This window comes from Falco biarmicus, chromosome 1 (genome assembly GCF_023638135.1).
Source record: "Falco biarmicus isolate bFalBia1 chromosome 1, bFalBia1.pri, whole genome shotgun sequence".
NCBI classification, from domain to species: domain Eukaryota; kingdom Metazoa; phylum Chordata; class Aves; order Falconiformes; family Falconidae; genus Falco; species Falco biarmicus.
Window position 1 is genome coordinate 105,533,747 of NC_079288.1, and position 22,785 is coordinate 105,556,531.

At 40.5% G+C, this 22,785-nt stretch overlaps 1 long non-coding RNA gene across 1 annotated transcript in view; it reads left to right on the plus strand.

The window, feature by feature from the left end:
- Nucleotides 1-750: 750 nt before the first annotated feature.
- LOC130142273 (uncharacterized) overlaps nucleotides 751-22,785 on the plus strand; it is a 44,525-nt gene continuing 22,490 nt past the window's right edge. The window contains exons 1-4 of the long non-coding RNA XR_008819343.1: nucleotides 751-868; nucleotides 6,932-6,970; nucleotides 7,743-7,808; nucleotides 11,710-14,771. This is a non-coding gene — a long non-coding RNA (uncharacterized LOC130142273). The remainder of the gene's footprint in view (nucleotides 869-6,931; nucleotides 6,971-7,742; nucleotides 7,809-11,709; nucleotides 14,772-22,785) is intronic.

A 22,785-nucleotide genomic window follows, 5' to 3' on the forward strand; every position in this document is an offset into this window, starting at 1 on the left:
GTGCATTTGGCCTTGGGGTTTTGATTGTTTCCTTCTTTCTTTGTTGCATGATAGCAAATTTCTTGTAAAACTGTAGATTCTAGTTGAGGCTCTACAGCTAAATTTAAAGACTCATTCTCTCTTGCTTTTATGTCAACAAACACTTAAGGTTTAATACAAGCATCAGTGTGAGGATTTAGAACAAGCATCCTATGAAGACCTTTCTTTTCAGGTGAGTAGCTCACTCCTGTGTGAACAAAGAGAAGTCACTCGGTCTGGCCAAATGTCCCAAATACCAGGCCTGCCTATAATCCAGTGAGGAGGGTATCACCTCCTGTAATTCTGTACATTTAAAGTCCCTTTGTTCTGAAAAATGTGCAAAAGTAATTTTGGGCTTGTTGGGGTTTTTTTGTAGAAAAATGGTAACAGGTTACCTGAGCAATGTTTGGGGAGAGGACTCTAACCAGGGCATCTCAATGGCATTTGAAGGTGACAACATGACTACAGGATGTAGATCTGTGAATTGGTACCAGCACCAAATCCCTTGACACATCCACAGTAAGTTAAGAGTTGCAGCATGTTCGAGGCTGTGACAGTTAAAAAGTAAATATCAAAAATAAAATCAATCTTTGAGCAGGCTGAATTCTAAATAATTAAAACTCGCAAAAATATGTAAGAAGTGAAGCAGAAATAATTGTTGGTGCTAATATTTAAAAGCTATGAAATGCCTGCATGTGTGCGTGCATCTTTTTTTTTTCTTTTAGCTGTCAGATTTCACATGACGGAAAGTTGTCACCCCCAGACTGGTATTTTTGGAACTGCTCAGTGTGTAATCAGTTAGTGATAGTAGCTAACGATTACAAGCGTGATGCCTGGAAATAAAATAAATGTGAGTACTCCTGCTGTGGACTGGGGTGTGCTGGCAGCTTGGTGGTGGAAGGTGATGGGACCTGCAGCATGTGGGGAGGGACTGAGCATTGCCAAGGTGCAGGAGGAGGCTGCCTGCTGGTCTTCAGTGCCCAGCAGATGCTCAGCAGCTGCCCAGCCTATCCACTCTAATACACCTTTAACTGTACCACAAGTACCTTTAACTGTTGCTTTCGACTCCTGCTAGCAAGAATTTGGACAGCTCAGTGGGAACCCGTAGAAAACCAAGTTGTGAGTGCTATCTTGGATTTCAACCTAAAGGCACAAGAGCCTTTCTATCAATCTATAAATATTGCTACAAGCCTTCTGCCGTAACTTTGCTTTATATTTTTGTGTTCTGTGGAAGAGCATTTTTTTTTTTTTTTGCAATATTGCAAAAACTGGAAGAAAGCTTTGGATTAAGATGATGATGTAGTCGAGAGTAAGGATTTGTGGAGGAATGAGGGAGAGCAGCAGCACTTTGTGACAGCAGAAATAAAAGCACAAGCAGGGAACTACACTGCAATCTATATCCACCAGAAAGAACTAAACCCAGCAGTTGCCTCATGTGGACGCAAGGGCTACCACCCATGAAGCAAGAGAGACCCACAGCTGTGCAGGGCACAGCTCTGGAGGGCAAGCTTGGGAAATGACGCTGTGCTTGGGAGGGAAGGAAAGGTGGGGAAGCAGGGGTGAAGTTTCTGCCGTGAGGACGGACTAATCCCCTTAAGGCAGACTATATCTGCATTTTTGAATTTTTTTCTTTTTTTTTCCTTTTTTCCTTTTTTATTTTTCCTTTTTTTTCACTTTTTTTTTTGTTCTTGTTTTGTTTTTTGTTTTCTGTTGCTGTGGGTCTTTTCTGTTAACTCAGTGAGTAGAATCAACCCCCAGCAGGGTCAGACAGAAACCCCCAGAGGGCATCCAGGGGCAAGGAGAGACACAAGAGAGGTGTAAAGAAGGAATGGGGAACAGGAAGAGCTGTGAGTCTGGTGTGTCCCAGCTTGTGCAGCTTCATCCTGAGCCTGGTGGTGAAGAGGCTGCGCTGGCAGCCTTGGAGCTGAGGCCTTAAGGTCCTGCCATGCATGTCAGTGGCCTCAAAGTCATCAAAAATAGTTTGAGTGCAAGGTAGGAAGAGTAAAGCAGGTCCAGCTGGCATCTACAGTTCCCATCCCAAATAAGTGTGCTTGCACATTTCCCAGCCGCTGTTAAAGAGAGGGTCAGTGGAGACATGGGTGTGCAGTATTTACCGTGATTGCAGCAGCTGCTCTGTTATCCATGTGTTTCTCTGCTTGTTAATCCATGCTCTCCTGACTGTTAATTTAAATACCTTTTCATGACATTTGGAGACTAATAGAGCATGCTGACCCAGGAGGAGCCTCCAAAAGGCTGCCTGATATGATATACATAAATCAGAGCCTATTCATTCTTGCATACAACCCCTTTTCTTGCGTAGACATGGCTTCTGTAGCAAAAAAATAGGGATAAGTAGAAAATGCTGCTCAAGAAGAACCATCGTACATGTTAGGACAGTCAGGAGAGGGATTAATCCTGGCAGTGGTTGCCTAGTATTTGTTAAAGTGGGTGATGCACAGTGACAATGGCAGCTGCTCCTTTCCATAGTGCTGCTGAGGAAACATTGCCTGCAGGAACAACATGTCTCACTGGGAAGGGGGCACATTTCTGCTGCTTTCAGAGAGACCCGGATGCTTCCAGCCTTTACGTTTCTCCACAAAAGGCTCTTGGAAAGTGTGAGTTAATAAGAGTTAATAAGGTGTTATGTTTATATATGGTGCCATAGGAACGTTTGTTACCTGTAGGTTTGATCATACCTGTGAGCTAGACACTCTGAATTGGATACCTTGGAAGGGACACGCTTGAGATGAGGGGCTTGGGCTGCAAGAAAGAGATTTAGGCTCTCTATGACCAACATTAGGCTGCCTGACTCCTGGTACTTACATGTTAGTGGCATCAACAGCCTTCCCTGGAGTACATGTCTAAGCCCTTTCTTTGTATCTTTTTTTTCTTCCCCCACCCCTGCCCCAAATCTGCAGAGAAAGAATGAGGCTTTCCTCGTGCTTCACTGAAGGGGTTGCTTTAATGCATGCGTGTAGTTTAACTAAGGCAAAAGAGAGCTTGCACCATTCAAAATGGCCCTCGAATCATTGGGCTACTTGAGAAAAAAGTATTTGCCAATCACTCCTTTTGAATCTGCTTTATTTGATGTAGAAGTACTAAACATGAGTGGAATGAGTGAGAGAGAACAAAAAGGTTTGATTACCAAAGCTGGTGCTGAGTGGTGGTGGTGGTGATGGGAGGTCTTAGCTAGTTGTATCTATGCTGGTGATTTTTTCTTCCTCCCCCTTCCTTTCCTTCCCTCCCCTCCCCCCTTCCTTCCCTCAAACAAGCTGCTAAAAGAGCTCTAGGATTAAATATTGAACAAAATAGTTCCTGGGTAAGCATGACAGTTAATGAACCAGAAAGTTGTATTCCCCCACTTCTGGTGTTTAGGGAATGCACTTGACAGGGCTTTGGCTCTCCCGCTTGGCGAACGTGCAGCGGCTTAGCAGTGGGGGCTGGTGGGGGGGTCTTCTGCCTGCCAGGCAGGCTGGTAGCCCTTCCTGGAGTGTACAGGCCTGTGGTCAGAGAAGAGTGAAGCTGGTTTGTTCTCTGCCGAGGGGATTCCCAGGAACAGGCAGTCTGGCCTGCAGTGTTCAGTCTGCAGCTGACTTACCATCAGCAACAACTAAGAGAGAAAGAGAAATATACTAAGTGTTTTAAAGAGGCAGCCATGCTGTGATGGAAGAAGGCTTTCAAAGTAATTGCGTACAAAATTCTGTAAATAGTGTAAAAAAAAAGCTTCTATGCAGAGTTAGGGTCCCTGAGTGGAGAGGAGGAGGAGGAAGAGACAACAGGAAGCAAATGGAGGAGGAAGAGGAGTTTGAAGAAAATGAGGAGGAAATAGATGACAAGGAGATGGGGAAAGAGGAACAGGGGGAAGAACACAGGAAGGTGAAAGATAAGAATGAACAAAATCAGGAGGAAGTGTTTAAAAAAGAATAGAAGAAATAAAAGTTGGAAGAAAAAGAGAGGGAGGAGAGAAGGAACAGGAGGAAGAAGAACAGGAAGACTGGGAGAAGTAGTTGGACTCAATCTTAAGGGTCTTTTCCAACCTAAATGATTCTGTGATTAAGAAAAAAAAGAAGAGGCCTTTTCTGTGAGAAACCTATCAAAAGTAAAACCAAACTGTAATCAGATTCAGTTTTTTGACGGAAACTGACTATCCACCCATAAATATTTTTCCTTTTTTTCAGTTCACAGACCTGAGAGAAGGTGAATAACAAACACTAGCAATTTCCCTCGCTGTCATCAATACCTAAGTGCATTGCTGAAGCAAACTGTTAAGGATGTTGGGACTGGACTCTTAAAGTCTCAAATTTGACTGAATTTTCTCCCCAACTTTATTGTAAGTAACCATATCCTCGTTTGCTGCCAAATGCGGAGTGTCTGCGCGGCGCTGAAGGAGCAGGCCAGCTTAAATGCTTCAGACACAGCCTGTGTTGCTTCAGCTATTGCCAAGGGAAGGCCCTTGGCTTGCCAGAGTAGTTTGTATGTAAATTGAGTGAGGTTATTTGTGTTTCAGTGTTACTTAAAAGTTAAACAGCTCTTTTACAAGGAAGTGTAGTAAAATCAACACATGCATTCCACCCTCCTCCCAATGGGGAAGCAATTAGAAAAGAAAGGAAAGCATTCCCAAACAGCATTGCTTAACAGATAGGTTTGAAGTATTTCCTTTCCTTTTTCTAATCTAATAATAATACTGAGTCAATGCCTCTTTTGTCTTTGTATTTCACTCTCGCGATTTGAGCATAGTCAATCCTGTATGAATCTTCTATTCGGTAACTGTTTGTGAGAGGGTTTCTGTTGTTATTTTTTTTTCCTGTTGCATAGTAGGGACAAGATGCAGAAGCTAATGTGTTTGCCTGCTCAGATCTTACATATTCTCAAGAGCTCAATAACAAACAAGAAGTTCCAAAAATACAAATCTAAATATGTAAGCATTGCTTAACAGAATTTTCCTTGCTAATTTTCTAAATATTGGTAGGCAATCCAATCTGATTACGCTTCCAAGGTGAAGACTGGCAGTTATACGATCAAAGATGTTGGATTTTGTTAGTTCAATCAGACCATGTTCTGTATAGATACAGAAATGGACTGGGTGAAATTCTGTGGCTCATGTCATGCAGAAAGGCAGAACAGCAGACCGTAGTGGTTCACTGTGCCCTTGAGATGTACTTTTGAGAATCTGACAGTCAGACTAGGAGTCAGGCTGCTGGAGGATGAGAAACACACAAATAGGTTTTTTTTGTGTCTTGTTTTTGTTTTGTTTTCTTTTTTTTTCTATGTGTACTTTAGCATCACATGAGAGATCAGTTGCAGAGCATGAATCGTATTCTCCAGGGCAGCTGCAATTGCCTTTCTTTCAGTTTCTTTGCCCATGTATCGTTTCCAACCCCTTCTGCAGGTGGAACTAGGATTTTATAGGCAACCCCCTTCCACCCGACAGCTATCCCAGATCAGTGCCGTTCTAGCACTGAATGAGGCAGATAATATTGGCAAAACGGGCTATCGTCATAGAGTAAGAGGCAATAGTAATACATAAGGTGTCTGAAGAAGCCTGCAGAGACATCTGTGATTATGGCATATTCCAACTTTTGAAAGCAAAACCCTAATGCGTTGTTTCACATGTGGTGTGAAATTAGCTAGGCCTTTGATGAGCAAACTGTAGAACAGCTTATCGTGCCATGTGGAGAGACCGTCAGTAGCAGGGAATCTCTGAGTCACCCACATCCTTCTCTCCCCTCCACTGAGCTATAGGAATAAGCAGCAGCACTTGGTGGTCATCATCTCCACGAGTAAATCCCAGTCCCATCCTATTTACCCAACAAGCCCTGGCCTTACTGCTCTGCATCTAGCATCCCATTCTCTTCCCCTTTCCATGTGACATTTTGTTGCTTGTCATCTCCATACCCCATCAGAAATCACTCATTTGGTCCCTCACCCAGCTTCAGACATCCTCTGGGCCCTCGAAGCTCCCATCACTAGCGCTTCCCATCTGAACATTCCCACCTGGCTGCCTTGGTGACTCCCAACACCACGTTTGTTTGTATTTGTCCCTCTCTTTGCATCCCAGCTCTTCACCTGCCACTCCTTCCCGCCCTTCAGTCCACCTCAGCAGGGACCAGAGTATCAACCCTAAGGTTTGCCAGGTCAGGTTGGGTTTGAAAACTCTAAACACCTAATGATACCAACAACCTCACAGACTAAAAAAAAAAAACCTAAAAATGAGAAAGCATAAGCTTGTTGTTGCACATGCATTTCCTTACAGACTTTTTCTTCCTCATTCCTCCTCTTGAGTCAGTGACTTTGTTCATCATTCCCTCTTGTTCTGTCTTGTGCACACTTCAGAATAATTCAACCAGTTAGCTGACTCAAAAATATAGTTATACCAGTTGTTATTTTAGCTTTTGGAACTCTTTTGTGTAAGAGGCGAGTGCTTTTAGCGGTCAGTGGTTCTTATGACTGAACTTAACTTTTGCCCGTTATTGATATTCTATTGAAATACCACCTATGAAAAGAAAAGAGAGCTTTCACTGTACACAAAAACAACTCCAAAAGTTTAGTGAAACTTTTAAAAAAATGTCTGCCTTGTTCTAAGATATGGTCTGAAAAAATCACTGTTAAAGTCAAATGAGTCACACCTGAAGTTTCAGCTGAGGTTTTCAGGAGAATTCCTATTTAATATCTTCATACACTGTGGAGTTGTCATGTGTTGGTAACTGAATTTATCATCAAATTAGCTACTGTGGATGTGACGTTGTCCATAATATAATCACTTCACCATCACTCATTCTCTCCAGTTCCCAAAAGAAATGTCACTGTCTAATGCCCTCTTTTCTCGTCACTAAATGAGTGAAGTTCAATGCAGAGTTCTGCAGTGTTAACTTTGAAATGCATGCTTTTTACTTTTGTTTCTTGCTTCTTGAAGAGTCCATCAACAGAGTGGATTTAAACTAAGCCTGCCTTGGTAAGTATCTTTGCTGTCACTGTTACTAAGATGTCCTAACTTGGATAATTTCATTTCAGTCCCGTTGTAAAAACAGATTTGTTTTTCAGACCTTTTCCCCCTTGAGACCACAATGATGTAAATGTGAAGGATGCTCTGTGCATTTATGCATGTGCATGTCTCAGAGCCTAGAGGCAGAATTTCCCATAAACATTTCCAAGTTTCAAACAAAACCAGGTTTTCACATTAAAAGCTCCATTTTTATGTTCACAAGAAAGTGCTGTGAGCTGGATGTGCTCAGGCAAGAGCACTTCATTAGGTAATTCTTCTCTCAACTGTGTGCTCATGAACGATTCCCGTTTAACCTCCGAGAAGGATGTACGTATGGGAGGTCACTGAGCTCTTGCAGTCCTAGGAGTCATCTTTTTGGAAACTATTAACAACTACAATAACAAATACATTATTTTTAAAGCTACTTTCTGAGGTTAACAGCTACAGGCCATTTCAGTTCGTGGGTCTATTTTCCATTATATCATACTTAAAATAGAGCGGTGTGGTACTGAGTCCCCGTGGAGAGATGTGTGCTCTCCATAATAACCCCACAGCTGTTAAGTTTGCCAGCGGACTGAAAGGCACCCTATAGCTAGCCGGTATAAATAAGTTTGTAGTCATAACAGTGCAATGATAAACCAATAGCAAAGCTGTTTCTGCTTCTCTCTTCCACTCCCCACCCCTCCAAAAAAAAAACCACCCCCAACATTTCTTAGGTTTTCTGTTTTTTTCTGTTTTTCAGTGATGGCTGGTGCCATGGCTTGAATTCAGCAAGAACCGCCCGCTTGCTCTAAGCATATTCAACTGGGTAGGTCTGGCTGGCTCAGCCTGCTTTATTTGACTGCTTAAGAGAAGACTACAGCTAGTCTCATCTGCAAAAGAAGTAGCTCAGATTCTGTATTCATTTATAGCCTGCACAAATGCCCCGTATTGTCTGCAGGTATGGCTTTATGTGCAGCCTGGATCTCAGAAGTGGTATTGCAGTTGTTGTCCCCTGGCTTCACGTCATCAGGTTTGAGCTTTCATGTTGCCTGGAGTAGAAATGTTATCTTGTCTAATGGGAGCTATATTTTAGGAGAAAATATTATAGGAGAAACTGGAGAGAACCTGGATGTCATTTTCACTGGTGTTTTTTCAGACCATGAAAGCATTACACTATTCAGCACACCAAAGACAGCACTAATTCTGTGAGCCTCCCTCGCAGCCTGGTGTTCATGCAAGGTAGGCTAGGCTAATGTTAGCATTATTATATATATATATATATATATATATATATATAAAATAAATAATATAAAAATATAAATACATAAATAATTACAGGAAATTGTAGACCAGCAGGTAGTATGTGTGTAAAGAATAGTGGGTTTTCTAGTGCTGTTGGAAATAGTGTAACTGCTGAATGGTGGCCAACCAGTATCAGGGTCAGAGCTTTTATCTTTATATGCTGATGGCATCGTAGACCAATTTACAATGCTAATGATTTGGCTTTTGTCTATTTAAAAGATGGCTGAAGACTAATGAGCAACCAACTCCAGTGACCTTTTAAAACTGCAGGTATCTTCAGCTTGCTGAAAAATAAGCCCACACTTTAAAAACCCAGAGCTATTGTCTTCACACGGAACAAAAAAGCGTAAGAGCGTAAGAAGTCCAACCCCACATTCCTCATCTTATTCTGTGGGAGTTATTCTTGAACATGCAAGACCCCACACATTATTCTTATGGGCGCTTACATCTGACAATCTCTTTTGTAATGTGTCTGGTGTTACCGTTCTTCTCGTTTTAATAACGACCTGCTATTATTCAGAAATAGTTGGGCTACACTGGCCCAACCTATTTTAGAACCACAAAGACTGCGCTTTTTAAAGCTGAACTGTGTGAGTACTTTTTAAAACCCTCTTTCTTTATAAAAGAAATATCTGATGTTCTCAAAAACTTTAGGTTGTACATATGCTATGACAAGCTATGTGCTGCTGATGTATTGGATTTTTTTTAAATAATTCTTTTTCCAAATAATTGCAAAATTCCCCATAGATGCTAGGGTCTCAGAGATAGTGCTAAACATCTGGCTTGTCTCTGTAGGCTGCACCATGTGGTAGGTGAAATACCTGGTTCAGTGCTGCGCCTATCTGCCAAATATATTCAAAACATCAGCTTTTCCTGGACAACATTTGGTAAAAGCTTCCTTCATTGCTTTAAGCCAATCCCCATGTGGATATTACTTCTTCAGATCGATGTGAAATTATTCAGATTGGAAAAAAAGTGAAGTTGTTAACATTTGTGTACAGAACAAGATACTACATTGTAATTAGATGTGCAGGACAAGGAAAATTCCAATAGCGTGAAATACATTTTAATTCTTATTTTTCTCCCCCACGTTTCTCTCTTTAATAGAATCCTCTGGTCCAGAAGACCCATTTTTCAAAGAAAAAGTCTTTATATTACTGAATTCAAACAACAGTTCTCTCTTGCCTAAGCAGACAAATGCCTGTCATGTAAATGCAAACCACAGCCAGTAAAACAAGGCTCTTGATCGTAGCCCCTATTTCAATGGCTTTATGTCAAAGTGATTTGGTAAAGAAAGCAAGGGTGCACCACATAGAAATTATTGTGCATGGAGCATAAAAAGCAGGCTGAACCAAAAAAAATAACTTTTTGAAGAAGTGTAACTAGTTATGGTATGAAGTCATAATGAACTGACAGTTAATTTGTCATGATAAGGAAATGCATTCTGACATATAAGATGTAATTGTGACTAGACTGAATGTGTATACATACACACTTTGCCTAAATTTCTACTTTTTATATGCTTGTGTCCCATGAATCTTTAGCTTTTGATTTTTCTTTTAGGTCTTGTTTTATTCAGAGACTTCACACCTTAAAAAAAAAGCTGAACTTTGGAAACTGTGAGGCTCCATTCCATCTCATCTACCCAGACTGCAACCCATATTAGAGAAGCTCTGTAAAAATTCCCTTTGTGTTAGACTCATTTGTCCTTGTTGGGGTGACCGTTACAGAAATTCGCATTTTCTCACCATCAAGGCTACAGAGCTTTTAATTATAATGTTAAAGAGCTATTTCGGGGGGAAAAAGACCCCAAAACAATTTTTTTTTTTTTTTATGTTTGCAAGTTTTGCTGTTAACGTTCCAAGGTTAAAGCTTTTTCATGGCCACCTTCCTCAGACAATCACCTTGTGCTGCTCAGTTCAGTCTTGCAGCACATTTCTGCCTTTCTCCAGAGCTAGAGACCCTTCCACGTACATCATTCCACTATCTAATGAAATACAACTGGATGTGCTACAGGGGCCGGGAGGGTTTCTGAGATAAGATTTTTGATCCTCAACTTCTTCTAAGGGGCCAAACTCTTTTGTAATGTGGGTACTTCCATGCTGTGCCGTGTCCTCCTTTGTTAGGGTTTGTATCAGCAGCAGCTGGCTAATGGTGACCCACCCAATATTAGCATTAATCTGAGAAATTATGCTTTTTTTTTTTTTTTTTTCTAGATCAGAATAATTGCATGAAGAGGCACATGTACTGAATAGCAATCAACACTGGCCCGGTTAACATGGGCCAGTGGTGTCTTATTTAATCAGCAGATAAAGAGAAGCTCACTTGTCATTTCATAGAAAACGTGTATTCTGTAATTGTATAGTTTATTGCTGTTTGGTTTATAATTTATCTGAGGCAATGGGATCTTTCAAAATCTTCTGAAACAGGCTTGCTGAATTACAAATTCTCTGCAGTTGCATTGACTACTGATTCAATCGCACAGAATAATGTGACCCATTGCTCTTATCTGTGTCAATTTTATTGCATTATATGTATGCCATGAACATGGTTTGTGGTTGAAAAGGGAATTGTGCTGCCACAGAATGATAGTGAAAAAGCATAATTAAGAGACAAATCATGAACATCCTTCATTATGTTCTAAGAGCCACACTAATAGTCTTGCTTTACATTTATGTGTAGAAGGTACTTTTAAGAAGCAATGTCTCATGAAATAAAATTTGATTTTGACATCAGGATGCTGTTATAACTTACCTAACCTGTAACTGATATAAAATGGTTGGCTACCATATAACTTGACTTAGAGACACAAATAGCAAGAACTTTGAGAGGAAGCATCAATAGCTATCTCTTTTAGTGCTGGGGCAAACTTTTGTGCCTGATGAGATGATATTATTCCATTTAAAGAGCTTTTCACCTTTGTTTGCAATGGGAGTATTACTGCTCATATAAATGGCAAAAAGAGGCTTTTGCTCAGACATACATGTGCGAATAAAAGGGAAAAAACCCCATACATTAAGCTATAACATCTGTCTCCTGGAAATATGGTCTGGGAGAAGGGAGAGAACTGGTGTAATTATGAACCCTACACCTGCACTTCAGAAAGGCACTCTTCTACCTGTCCTTCCACCCATCTGTTCATCACCCAAGGAATCCTGAGAGCTTTTATTCTTCTGTTTCCAGTGACTATGGAAACAGAAGAACTAAAGAAAGATGAACGACTTTTGCGTGAAATTTCTTTCCAGGGAACTAACTGCAAATTGCAGTGGTTATTAATACTAGTAATTCAAGTCTAATCAGGGAAAAGTAAGAACAAACATTTACTTTACATCCTGCAATCTATGTTGGGCCTAGAAAATAAGAACTCTTTTTCTTTTTTTTTTGGCACTTGTTTTCATTTTCTTGACTTTCTCGTTTCTTTACAGAAAATAGTGGAAAGAGAGAAGCCATCTCGGGGAAGAGAAAAACTCCATTGTCACCTGGGATATGGAGAATCAAAGGTGAAGTCCAGGCTGAAAAATGGGCAGAGAAAGGGCTGCCATGTCTGAGATGGGTGCTTCTACAGCAGGTTGTGTGTCGTGTAGGCTGTTACTTCCCTAGGTTTTTAGCTAGGAGTTTCCCCCCAGTGAGTATAGCTTTACTCCTGACTGCTGGTGATTCTGGGTGTTCAGTGTCAAATTGTCCAGTATATTCAATTTCCAACATTTAATGTATGTTTTCACTTAAATCATGCCTTATGCCAATTGATTGTGGAAGTGGGAGAAATGGAATACACAGTTTTGAAGTTATCCATTTTCCACATCCAAAATATTTTTGGGCAACTGGGTCAAGTGTTTTGATTTTAGCAGCAATTATATTTTGCAGATGAAAAATAAAAAAGTAAAAGTACAACTTCCAGTAGGTTTCTGCTGAACTTTGAAAATGAATGAAAGGGCACATTGTGATACTCTTATTCATGCCAAATATTATCTTACTCCACACCACGAGATGCTATTTAATGTGAGCTATAGCTTCATATTCTGGTCTAGCACTGATTGACATGTTCTTTTTGAAGTCATATGGAGAAAACCTACATACCGATCCTACCATGAAGTAATTAATCACCTCGTAATAGGCAATAAATTTACACTGTTGTATTCCGTAGAGTAGATACATATTTTAATTAGCATCCATCTGTAGCTTGCATTTTGCTGATTTTGTATACTTCTGTATTTTATATACCATTCCTATTGACTGCCTAAGAGTACCAGTGCAGATATTTAGCAAGCTTCCTTTCCAACACTGTTTTATTTTTATTTAGGAGTTTTTACTTTATAATATCAGTCTGTAATTCTGATAAGCTGCATCAAGGACTTGCCATGCCAGATCCTGTCTTCATGACATTTTTGGAACTAGTGTACTCCAGAAATAATAGTGAGGAGTTAAAAATGCTATCTAAGAAGACACTGTGACATGCAGCTATCTAAAGAGACTGCTATCTTCATTAAAACAAAAAGTAATAGCATTTATTAAATTTGAGGAAAACTAGAGGCTACCTCCTTGTATTTAATACAAGTAATTATGTATATTATTGTGATAGAACAGCCTTGACAGTCTCCTCAGATAGTTTAAACAGAATCGTTACACGCATATCTGACTCTGTTACTGTTAAGAAGCTCAGCTGATTTATTAGTACAGTATTGCCTTACACTTGGTTTATTCTTTGGACATGTTTCCGGAGGGTTTAGTTTCACAGTCTCTTGGGCATCGCATTTTGTTGACTAGCCATCATCTAAACTTGGCCAAAAGCAATCAGATGAGCTTTCCGCCCAAGCTCTATAAGCTACATCTGTTCTCAATAATTGACAACCAGTAATCCTCCCCCAAAACTCCTCCTTGGGGCATGCTGTATCCTCACTTGCCCTGCAAATTCATCACTCACTCAGTTGTTGGCTCCGCAGATCAGTCACCTGCCTTGTACTTTATTTCAGCAAAACTTCCAATGCTATGGAAGATGTGGTTGAGGCGAGAGAGCATCATGAACAACAGAAAAACAAAACTGAAAATCAGAAAGCGTTTGGCAGTGCTAAGAGGCTGTGTCCTCAATAGCACGGGCCCACTGCTGCTGCCCTGTTTTCCCCATGGAAAGCAAGGCACTTGGGTTGTCCCTACAGCCTTCGAACAACCGTAGAGCCCGTGTTCCTGAAGAGGGCATTAGATGAAACCGCAGAGATTCAGTCACATTTTCTATTTCCTACTAGCATAAGAGCTAAGATAAGGAAAAGGAAGTGGGTCACGAATAACCATTGCTTCATTATTGCCATCTTATCTGTAAATCAAACTGCAGTAATTAAGAATCCAATGGGGAAAGAGAACGTAAACTCCTAGCAATAGAGAGGGAGACTGCGCGTTGTGCCTATATGTTAAGCCTAACAGGAGGTTACTTCATTTTAATATTATATGAAATAATAATAAGAATTGGACTTGTGAAATGATAGCAAAGGGTTTTGTCTGTCTTCCCATAAAGTCAGACTAGCATGAGCGCTCTGAACATTAGACAAGATAAAATTATTTTATTGAGATAACTTCACCATTCTCCATTTTCTAACCATTTTGTGTAACTTTGTGTTTTATCTGAGATGTTTGCATTGTTTCTTTTTACCTTTATTAACGGCTTTTTCCATGAGAGCGTGATGGTTGAAAAGCAACCTGATGCAGTGGCTACATAAATTTGGAAATCTTTTCTTGAAATCTGTGGTACAACCCGTGAACTATTGTGTGTCCAAGTGGATTTAGTGTATCATAACGCTCCTAGAAAAACAAAAGGACAAAGAAGATGGGATTGCTAAGGGAGACATTAGATTTCATTTCACACTGGTAATAGTTTAGAGATGTGTGCTGAGCAAAATGGGATTCAATTCTGCAGCACTTCTCTTTTTTATTGCTACTAAGTGATTTCAATATCCAGTCTAAAGTGATATTGAGAGTGTTCGATAGGATGGGGATGAAATCAGGGAACGCTGGAGGCTCGGAGGAGGCCACAAATCTCAGGCTGACTTGACGAAGCCTTTCAGGGCCATCCCACCCGACCTTAACCCGTCTTATTTAACCTGGAGGCTGCTGGTAAGTACCTTGCAATGTAAGATATCATTTTGTATTAAAGGGAACTATGCAGCTAGATTGCATTTTTGACATCAATTGATGTTACCATAGTTATGGCTTTGGCCATGAACTTACCGCTTTCAGAAACATTTATGGCTAGAATTTTATTGCCCAGCTGTTGCTGCCTGGTAGACATATCATAACACGGAAATGGCTTAAACCCTGTAACCTTTCAATTTATGACTCTTGAAAGCAGATGAAGTTTGCTATACAAACAAGGAGGCTTACCTGTAGTTCACAAGACAACAGCCACAAATATTCTACTTGGGTACCACTTCTCAAAGCAAAGAAGCTTCTATCTGCTGTGATGTATGTTCTGCTTCTGATAAACACGCAGCTAAAAAAGGTGAGTGTTGTTACTTGTTCTATGTATTTATCAATATCGATTATGGGGATAAGTTGTCAGTTTCTTGAATATTAAGTCAAGTGGTAATAATTTGTGTTGTTTAATAGTGGATAGTGTGGGATACTAAATCAGATTATAAAGTTAGGAGCCTGAGAGGCACCAGTAGAACTATTGAGAGCCTGTCTTTTGACTTCTGCAGGTTTTGGACAAGAACTGAGGAAGTTTGAAGCAAGGGCAATGCAGAAAAATGCATCAGACAAAGGCAGTTGCTCTGTAGGTGCATGTGTCAGTGAGGGTCTCACCATTCTGTTTTCAGTGTAATGGGGTGCCAAGAAGAAGACGTATTTTTTCTACAAGAAAAGGCTCAGGAGTGACACTGTAATGTTCTCGCTGTGCTTTTGAAATCATTTAGATTTCTAGACATCATGTCGTTTTCTCTAACAAAATACTGAGTTGCTCATAAAGCATCATGAAATTTAAAAACAAAGCAAAACAAAACCAACCAGCATTTGAGAGGATTTTAAATCTGTGTCTGGCAGTGAAACAACCTTGGCTTTTTTTTTCTGGAACCAAATGGCTACTGACTCATGTTAACATAAAATATTTTGTATCATTTCTATGAACTTTTCTGAAGGCAAACTTATGCTTTTGATCTTCTCCTGTATCTAGCGGCATAATTTTTTTGGCTAAAAACTAGTTAGAGTAAATAATGTGCAAAACCAAAGCCTTAATACGGCTTTATTTAGTACATGTTCTGTATTTCCATTTGAATGCATAAATTGTGTTGTCACTTGACTCAATATACAAAGCTGCATAAAAAAGAAAAGTGAGCTTTCAGCACTTCCTCTGTTAAAAATGCCTTCAGCAGCATAGCGTAATTTTGGCTAGACAGCCATTTAGCTTTCATTTGCCGGTCAACAAGTTTGCTTTGAAAAACCTTGACAGAAGAGCCAGGCGTGCCCTGGCATCAGTGTATGGCACTCTTCTGAAGGCTGCGTCACAGGCTGGCGGGGGAGCAGGGCAGAGCGCCTGGCGTTCCTGCTTGTCCTGTCTTCACAACCAAACGTAGCTCCAGGCTACGGAGGAACTTAAGCCATTAATATTGGTTTCCTCACTAGGTGTTTATGTAAACTGACAGCTCTGGCAGCAGACATGACTTTTGCAGAGTCATCAATGCTTGCTTCTAAAATGTCATTAAAAGTGTAGGACACACCGACAGCGGTGTGCTCAGATTTGAAGTGGCACGGTTTAATTTTTTTACATGTGAGCAGATAATCTACTTTGTGCTGAGATGCTTTTGCATAAAGCCTGTACAATAATTTATTGGCTTCTATAGCATCCAGGGACTCTATTTTTTAAGAAGCAGAATACGTTTGTAAAATATGTGTTGCTAGTATTATTATTTTTAATTTGCTCTTGGCAACGGAATTTTCTTCTCTGCTGCAGAGAATAATGAAACGAGATGGATTTGCTGGATTCTGGTTTACTTTAAAAAAAATCACAATGGCAATTTACATATGTTTCACCCTTCCTTCAAGATTTTGAATATTTACCATAACTGGATTAGATTCTAGTTATGTGCAGAACTGGCTGGAAAATAAACTGGCATCCTGATTTGCATTCATTCTGCACCAGCGGTTCCCCTGTCACATTTGTTCAGTCTGGAAAATTTGGCCAAGAGTTGGGTTTGTGTATTACCTGTTACTGCAAGCAAAAGTCTGAAGTACGTGTTGGCCCAAATCCCTGATGTATATACGGAATCACATATTTCTATACAGAGAATAGGAATATTGGAATTAAAAGATACATGGTGTTCAGTCAGGAGGAGGGCTGGTGGGAACGGTTTGTACCTAGATAGCCAGGAGCCCTCATTTATAGAGTGTGAAAATAGCTGCTGAGTTGAAGGTGGCCCCAGCGTGTGATTTCCAGGTAGCTTCCTTACGCTGTTCCTGCCTGATGAGGCAGGGATGCTGGGTTTGGGGGATGTGAACTGCTCTGTCACTTGACCAGGCAGCAAAAGAGCTTGCTGTTAGCAGTGTGCCGGTGTGCCAAAATCACCCCTTCCAGTTGAAGGTGTGTGACTGGGGGGGTGGGGGGTGGAGTGGGAATGAACATTTTATCTTTCTTTCTCTTTATACTTTTTCGTCCTCATGGGTTTTGTTTATAGGTGTGGCTAACTGGGGGCAATGGTAGCCAGTGCAAGGTAAGAAAAAAATGATGCTGTATGCTTGTAAAGCACACATTATTACTCAGTGCTCTATGCCAAGACAAGATTGTCTTTCTGTACTTATTTTCCATCCTTATTCTCCCAGTTTCACACAAAACCTCTTTTTTCCGGTCTAATGCCAGACTACCAGTCTGGGTGCCTTTTAGTCTGTGTTGGCTCAAAGACATATGACTCTTAAGCAGAACCCAGTCCTGTTCAAGACGGGACATGAGTTTTCCTCATGTACTGCAGAACATACAACTCCGAGAACATCTGTTCAGGAGTTAAGGATTTGTTTCATCAGCCTTTCTTCAGTCTGGCATTAGGCAAATTTTTAGTAGGTGAGTTTAAACTACCCTTTTCTGCTCGCTATTGCCATCCTTGAGCAGTGACATACAGTCCCCATGTCCTTATGTATAGGCCAACACTATAATCTCACCAATAGGTTTGTGTTGATGTTATTGCAGATTTCTGTTAATCATTTGCAGTTCTTCCTTTCCACATCTAATAGAGAGAGGAAGGGCCTCAGAGGTGGAATTAGTAGAAATGTTTCAGCTTGAGCTAGGTAGATTTGCTAAAAGGTAGAACCAATAAAGTTGGATATAAAGCTGTGATAAAAGTTTTTGAGACCTCTCTTAGAGCAGCTACCCCGCTTTGCAGCATTGTGCCTCACGGATGCATGTTAACACTCCTAAAGCTTGGCATCTCTGGGCTGAAACAGGGAAATTTAGGAAGGCTGTCACTGACATAGCCTGCTCCCAAATCCTGATTATTTCCTGGTGCTGCCAACTTATTGGTAGTGAGTTGTGTCATCTCTCAAATCGTGTGTCAATGAGACTTCTTAGTAACATCCGTGAGATGTCAAGTGGTGCAAGACGAACTGTGACCTCCTCCACAAGGAAAAGAAGCCCTGACTTGTCTCTGGCCACCTGCATGTGTATTTCAACAATAGACACGCATCCACTCTCCTCATTCTCTGGCTTTCCTTCACAGAAACACGAGAATAAGGTAGATATAAAGGCGACCTGATGTCGGCTGAGCTGAAGCAGTAGGTAAGGGAGGTTTTGCTTCCATGCAGATTTATGCAAAAGATAGCAGAGCCCTCAAAATAGCGGCAGCAGAGAAGAGAGCTAGACATTTAGACCGGGTTTGAGCATCTCTGATGGTTTCAGAGGAAAGTGAAGCACTTCACTTGTGTTTCAAACTATGAATACCCTTTCCGACTGGATGGCTGCTCCAGCTGCTTGCTGTGACAGGTGCGCGGGTGCCCCGCATCACCGCTTCTGCTGGCTCGGGGAGCCACGGGGCTGCTGCGTCCTTCTGTCCCTGGCTGTGTTGAAAGGTTTTGCACAGGCTCTGTAAGGCATTTTGGAGGGCTGGAGCCCTTGCACATCTATAAGTACCTGGAGGATAATAGTGTAACTAGTGTCGTGATGTGCACCCAGGTCGGCACTGTGATTCCCAGGGAAGTCTTCAACGGACTTACCAAAACTTCTCTTTACTTTTGCATTCTTCTCTGGTTACAGTTGCTTTGCAAGTGGCATCAGAGATCAAGACAAGAAAAAAAAGCATGAGAAATTAGCAGTAATTATATCACAAAGTTTGTGATGGAAATGTATGATAGTATTGGGCTATCACTCTTGAAGGAAAAGAGTTAAAAGCAGGAAAGTTCAGCAATAGTGGCAAGGAAGTAAACAAGGAAGCAAAAAGGCTTTAGAAAAAGAAGGCTGATGTGAGAAGAGGCTGTTTGGGATGACAGCTCCGTGATTTAACAGGCCTTTAACGTGATTTCTGAGGCCTCACACTGAGGTACTAGCTCTGTCGTGTGTCCGTGGGTGCTGTCGTGGCCAGGCTTCTTTGCATCAGTAGATTAGTTTGTGCTGTTGTCATGTTCTTCATGGCAAATTGTAGCTTTGGTGCACTCAGTTATAGATTTGGTGTAAAGCTACATGTATCATCCACTCCGTTGGACCTGTTTCAGCAGAATAAAAATGAAATTAGGAAATGGGAGAATGAAATTACCTCATTTAGTATTTGACCTGCTTATCCGCGGTTAACGTGGCAATGATCATTCTGCTTTAATTATGCATTGGACAACTTGGAATAATTTGCCCATAAGGAAAGTTGCTTCCTAACCACAGGGAGTAAGCACTGGTCTTTTGAGCTAACAAAAAGAGTTACCTTTAGCTAGCTAGAGACTCCGGGGGATCTCAGTAATGGCAACGGGCAAGGTGCGCTGGTCTGAATCCAGTTACTGCTAAAGAAACAAACTGTGCCATAAACGCCTGCCAGGCAGTAAGCAGAGAGGGTGCGGGGTGCGAGCCTGTGGATGCTGGGCGGTTACTGGGGCCGTGTCCATTTCTGGCTTCAGTGTGAAAGGGGACAGAGACGGGAGAAAGTGGGAAGGCAGGCAGGTGAAAGCACACAGAAATCAAGAAGCTGGCTTCCAGGACGGAAGTGCCTGGTGAGAAAGAGGAGAGTTGAAGAAAGAAATTATTTTATGGACATAGGGGAAGCAGAAAGAAAACAAACCAAAAAGGGAGAATCAATGTACACCCTCCATGTCACCAACTCGTATTTTAATACGTACTTTGGATTGCCCCACCATGTCCTGTGAAACCCTTCTCCTTAAAAAAACATTTTTTTTCAAGTCTGCCTCCTTTTGTCCTCACATGAAAACTGTTAGAGAAGTCTCAGCAGCCAGGTGAGAGCTAGAGTGACCAGTTGAGAGCTTGTCTTCCTTGTACGGTGGGGTATTTTGTTTGGTTTGATTGGATTTGGGTTGGGATTTTTTTTCCCCTCCAATGACCTGTTTCAAAAGAGTAGTGTTGATACTGCTCACGGAGGAGATGGATCAAAAGTAACGTGTAGGTTCCTGTTGCAACAGTCCCCTAATGTGTTTGGGTAGTCCTCCCAGAGCACAATTTTGTTCCTCAGAAGTAGTAAAGGGGTTTTATAAAGAGGAAATTATTTCTTGATAAGGAAATTGCTGTTTTAGAAAGTGGCTATCATGTGAGCTTTTTAGTGGCAGCTCTCCCTGCTGTTAGCAGAGAAAATAATGACCGGGGCACTGGTGGGATGAAGGAATTTTCTTCACTGAGCCTGTTCCTGTATCCTTTTAAGCATACATTCCAGGGTGCTCTGAGAGACAGGACAGAACAGCAGTGGGAGTCAGGGCTAATTCCAAATAATAATTTGCCTCCATTCCTAACAGAGCTTTCATAGGCCTTAGGGACAGATAGGCACTCTACTAGACTCTAGATGAAGCCCAGGTTTTGTGCTGTTTAGGTCTATCTATCTTATGTTCAATAGAATGGGTTGAAAAAAATTTAAATTGCTCATTCAGAAAGATCTTTCATCAGAAGGCAAAACAGATCTGAACTTTATTTTCAAAGTCGGCTTGTTATGTTTCAGTTACTAAGAATATGCAAATGGATTATTGTTTGAATACAGCCAGTGAGAAATTACATATTTTTTCAATGTGTTGTTTAATAATCATTTGTATAGGAGCTGTTAGCCAGCTCCACGCAGATAACAAAAACAGTGTCTGCGTGTGGGTTTATAATTAATTGTGTAGGTAGGACACAGACAACATGTGTTAACATTAGCAATATAATGCACATCTTATATTCATCAACATCCAGAAGACTCAGGAGCTGAACAATTTAGGAAAAGCTAAAAAAAAAAATATCTGATAAATGATATGGTAATGATGGTTTGATATTATCTGATGGCCAAGTGACCACTTTAAGAGAACCTGAAGATCTCCTGAATTCCTAATGGACAATGACAGATTGGGACTAATAAGTTAAGCAGGATATCAATGGAAAATAAATTTATGAGGACACACAGTATCAGTGACACACAAAAGGGCACCGAGGAGGGTGGTAGTTCTACCTGAAGTGGTAGAACACTTCAGTGAGTTGACAAAATACCTCTCATTGCTCTCATTTCTGCTCTTTGGTTTTTAGTTCTGGGGTTTTTGGGGAGCTGTGTTTGGGGATTTGTTTTTAATATATGGTAATCTTTTATCCTTTCTATGTTTTATTTAATCTCATGGTATCAATGTTCCAGCTGGTTTAAACAGTGAACATTCCTGTGACCTGTCTCAGAGGGAAAATGTTAAAAAATACCTAAGCCTTTTCTATTATAAAATGTACTGTTAAATACCTGACATACACAGATAACCTGTGCCCAGATTAGTCTGGTATCAGGGCTGGTTTTGTCACTATTGCTTTCATGCAATAAGCCATGCATGACCAAAATTTTACTTACTCATGTTGATCCTCTTAATGCTCCCAGTACAGCAGAATATTGCAAAGAAATAAAACCTAAAAACTTCTAATTTTACTAGGCTGTTCCTTTACTTGAAGATAAATACTAGAGTATAATCTTCCTAAGTCTGTGCCATTGTCAAGAAGTAACTGGTGTATGAATGTACCAAACAAAAGCTGTTGCAAAGGTTTTGTAAAGGTCTAAAAGTCTGGTCAAATTTTCTGTAGATGCAACACAATTGCCTATTGTTTTAATAATGTTTCAGTTGTATGTATAAAATCATTCCTTCAAATCTGAAATGACTGCTGCTTGTGATTCATCACGTAGTGGCACATTTTAATTCTCCAAGGTTAATAATTCCGTGCACTGATTGTTTAAGTAATTCCTTAAATCCTGAATGCTTACATGAGCAACTTTACTGGCTTATATTTTCTTTTACTGACATATATTACAGGAAAGAGCCTTAGAGCCTTAAGTTTCATTGTAAAAAACTTCTATGCCTCAGAAAGAAAGAAGGCTGATCTGTAATACTTGTTTTTAAAGGGAGACCTCAATTCTTTACTTGAAAAGTTGCAGGCAGTATCTCTCATAAAAACACCAACAGGTGCTCCCCCACTGCTGCTGCTGAAGTCACTGAAAAAAGATTTCCCTTCCCCAAGGATCAGTGTAATACCAGGATTAAAATAAAATTAATGAAGAACATGTTGATTCATCAGTTTTTCGACTTCAAGTTCAGATAATGTGGAATGTTGGATGTTTACTGTGAAATTATCTGCACAGGAGCATTTGCAAACCACAGTGTCCTCTGGATCTAGAGCTGTGAGAACCTGCAGCAGCTCCCAGTGGTTACACAGCTTTGACGATGTTTTTAGGGCAATCAAACACGCACAATGACGCTCACAGTCTGCGTAAAACAAAAATTGCTGAATTTCTGAGAATTAGGGTTTTGGTTTGCTTTTTTATTGTTACTGTATTTTGAGTATACAAAGATGGAACTGCATGAAGATAAAGCTGAGATCTGAATGGGGCTCCACGGAGTTGCATAGCCTTGTGATAATGCTGTGTCACTTGAAGAGGTCCTATGGGTTCGTAATAAATATAATTACTTTCAGTGTTGGTGGTTAGGTTTTATTCTTTTGCTATAGCTGTTTTAGTAAAATTCTTTTACTGATGTTGCTGGGTGATCTACCATAGTGAAAAGGTATTGGTTTTCTGAAAAGTCCATTTTAGGAAACATTCTTTTGCAATGTTTTTACATATGTTTGCTCAGTATTTCATTGCTATACCTATAAGCTACTGCTCATCCTGCTGAAATAGCTTAAAAGAGCCAAGTGAAAAGGTTCAAAAGAGATCTTTCAGAGCGCCCTGGAAGAAAATTGAAGTAAAGAAGGAATTAAGGTTTTTTAAAAAGCTAAATTTTTTAGAATTTATGTCAGCTTGTTGCCTGCAACCCGTTGACACTTCATCTGTCTGTTGACTTCATAATTGAGTGCTTATGCCATTAAATTATTGAGCTCAGGAGGTCAAATGGTG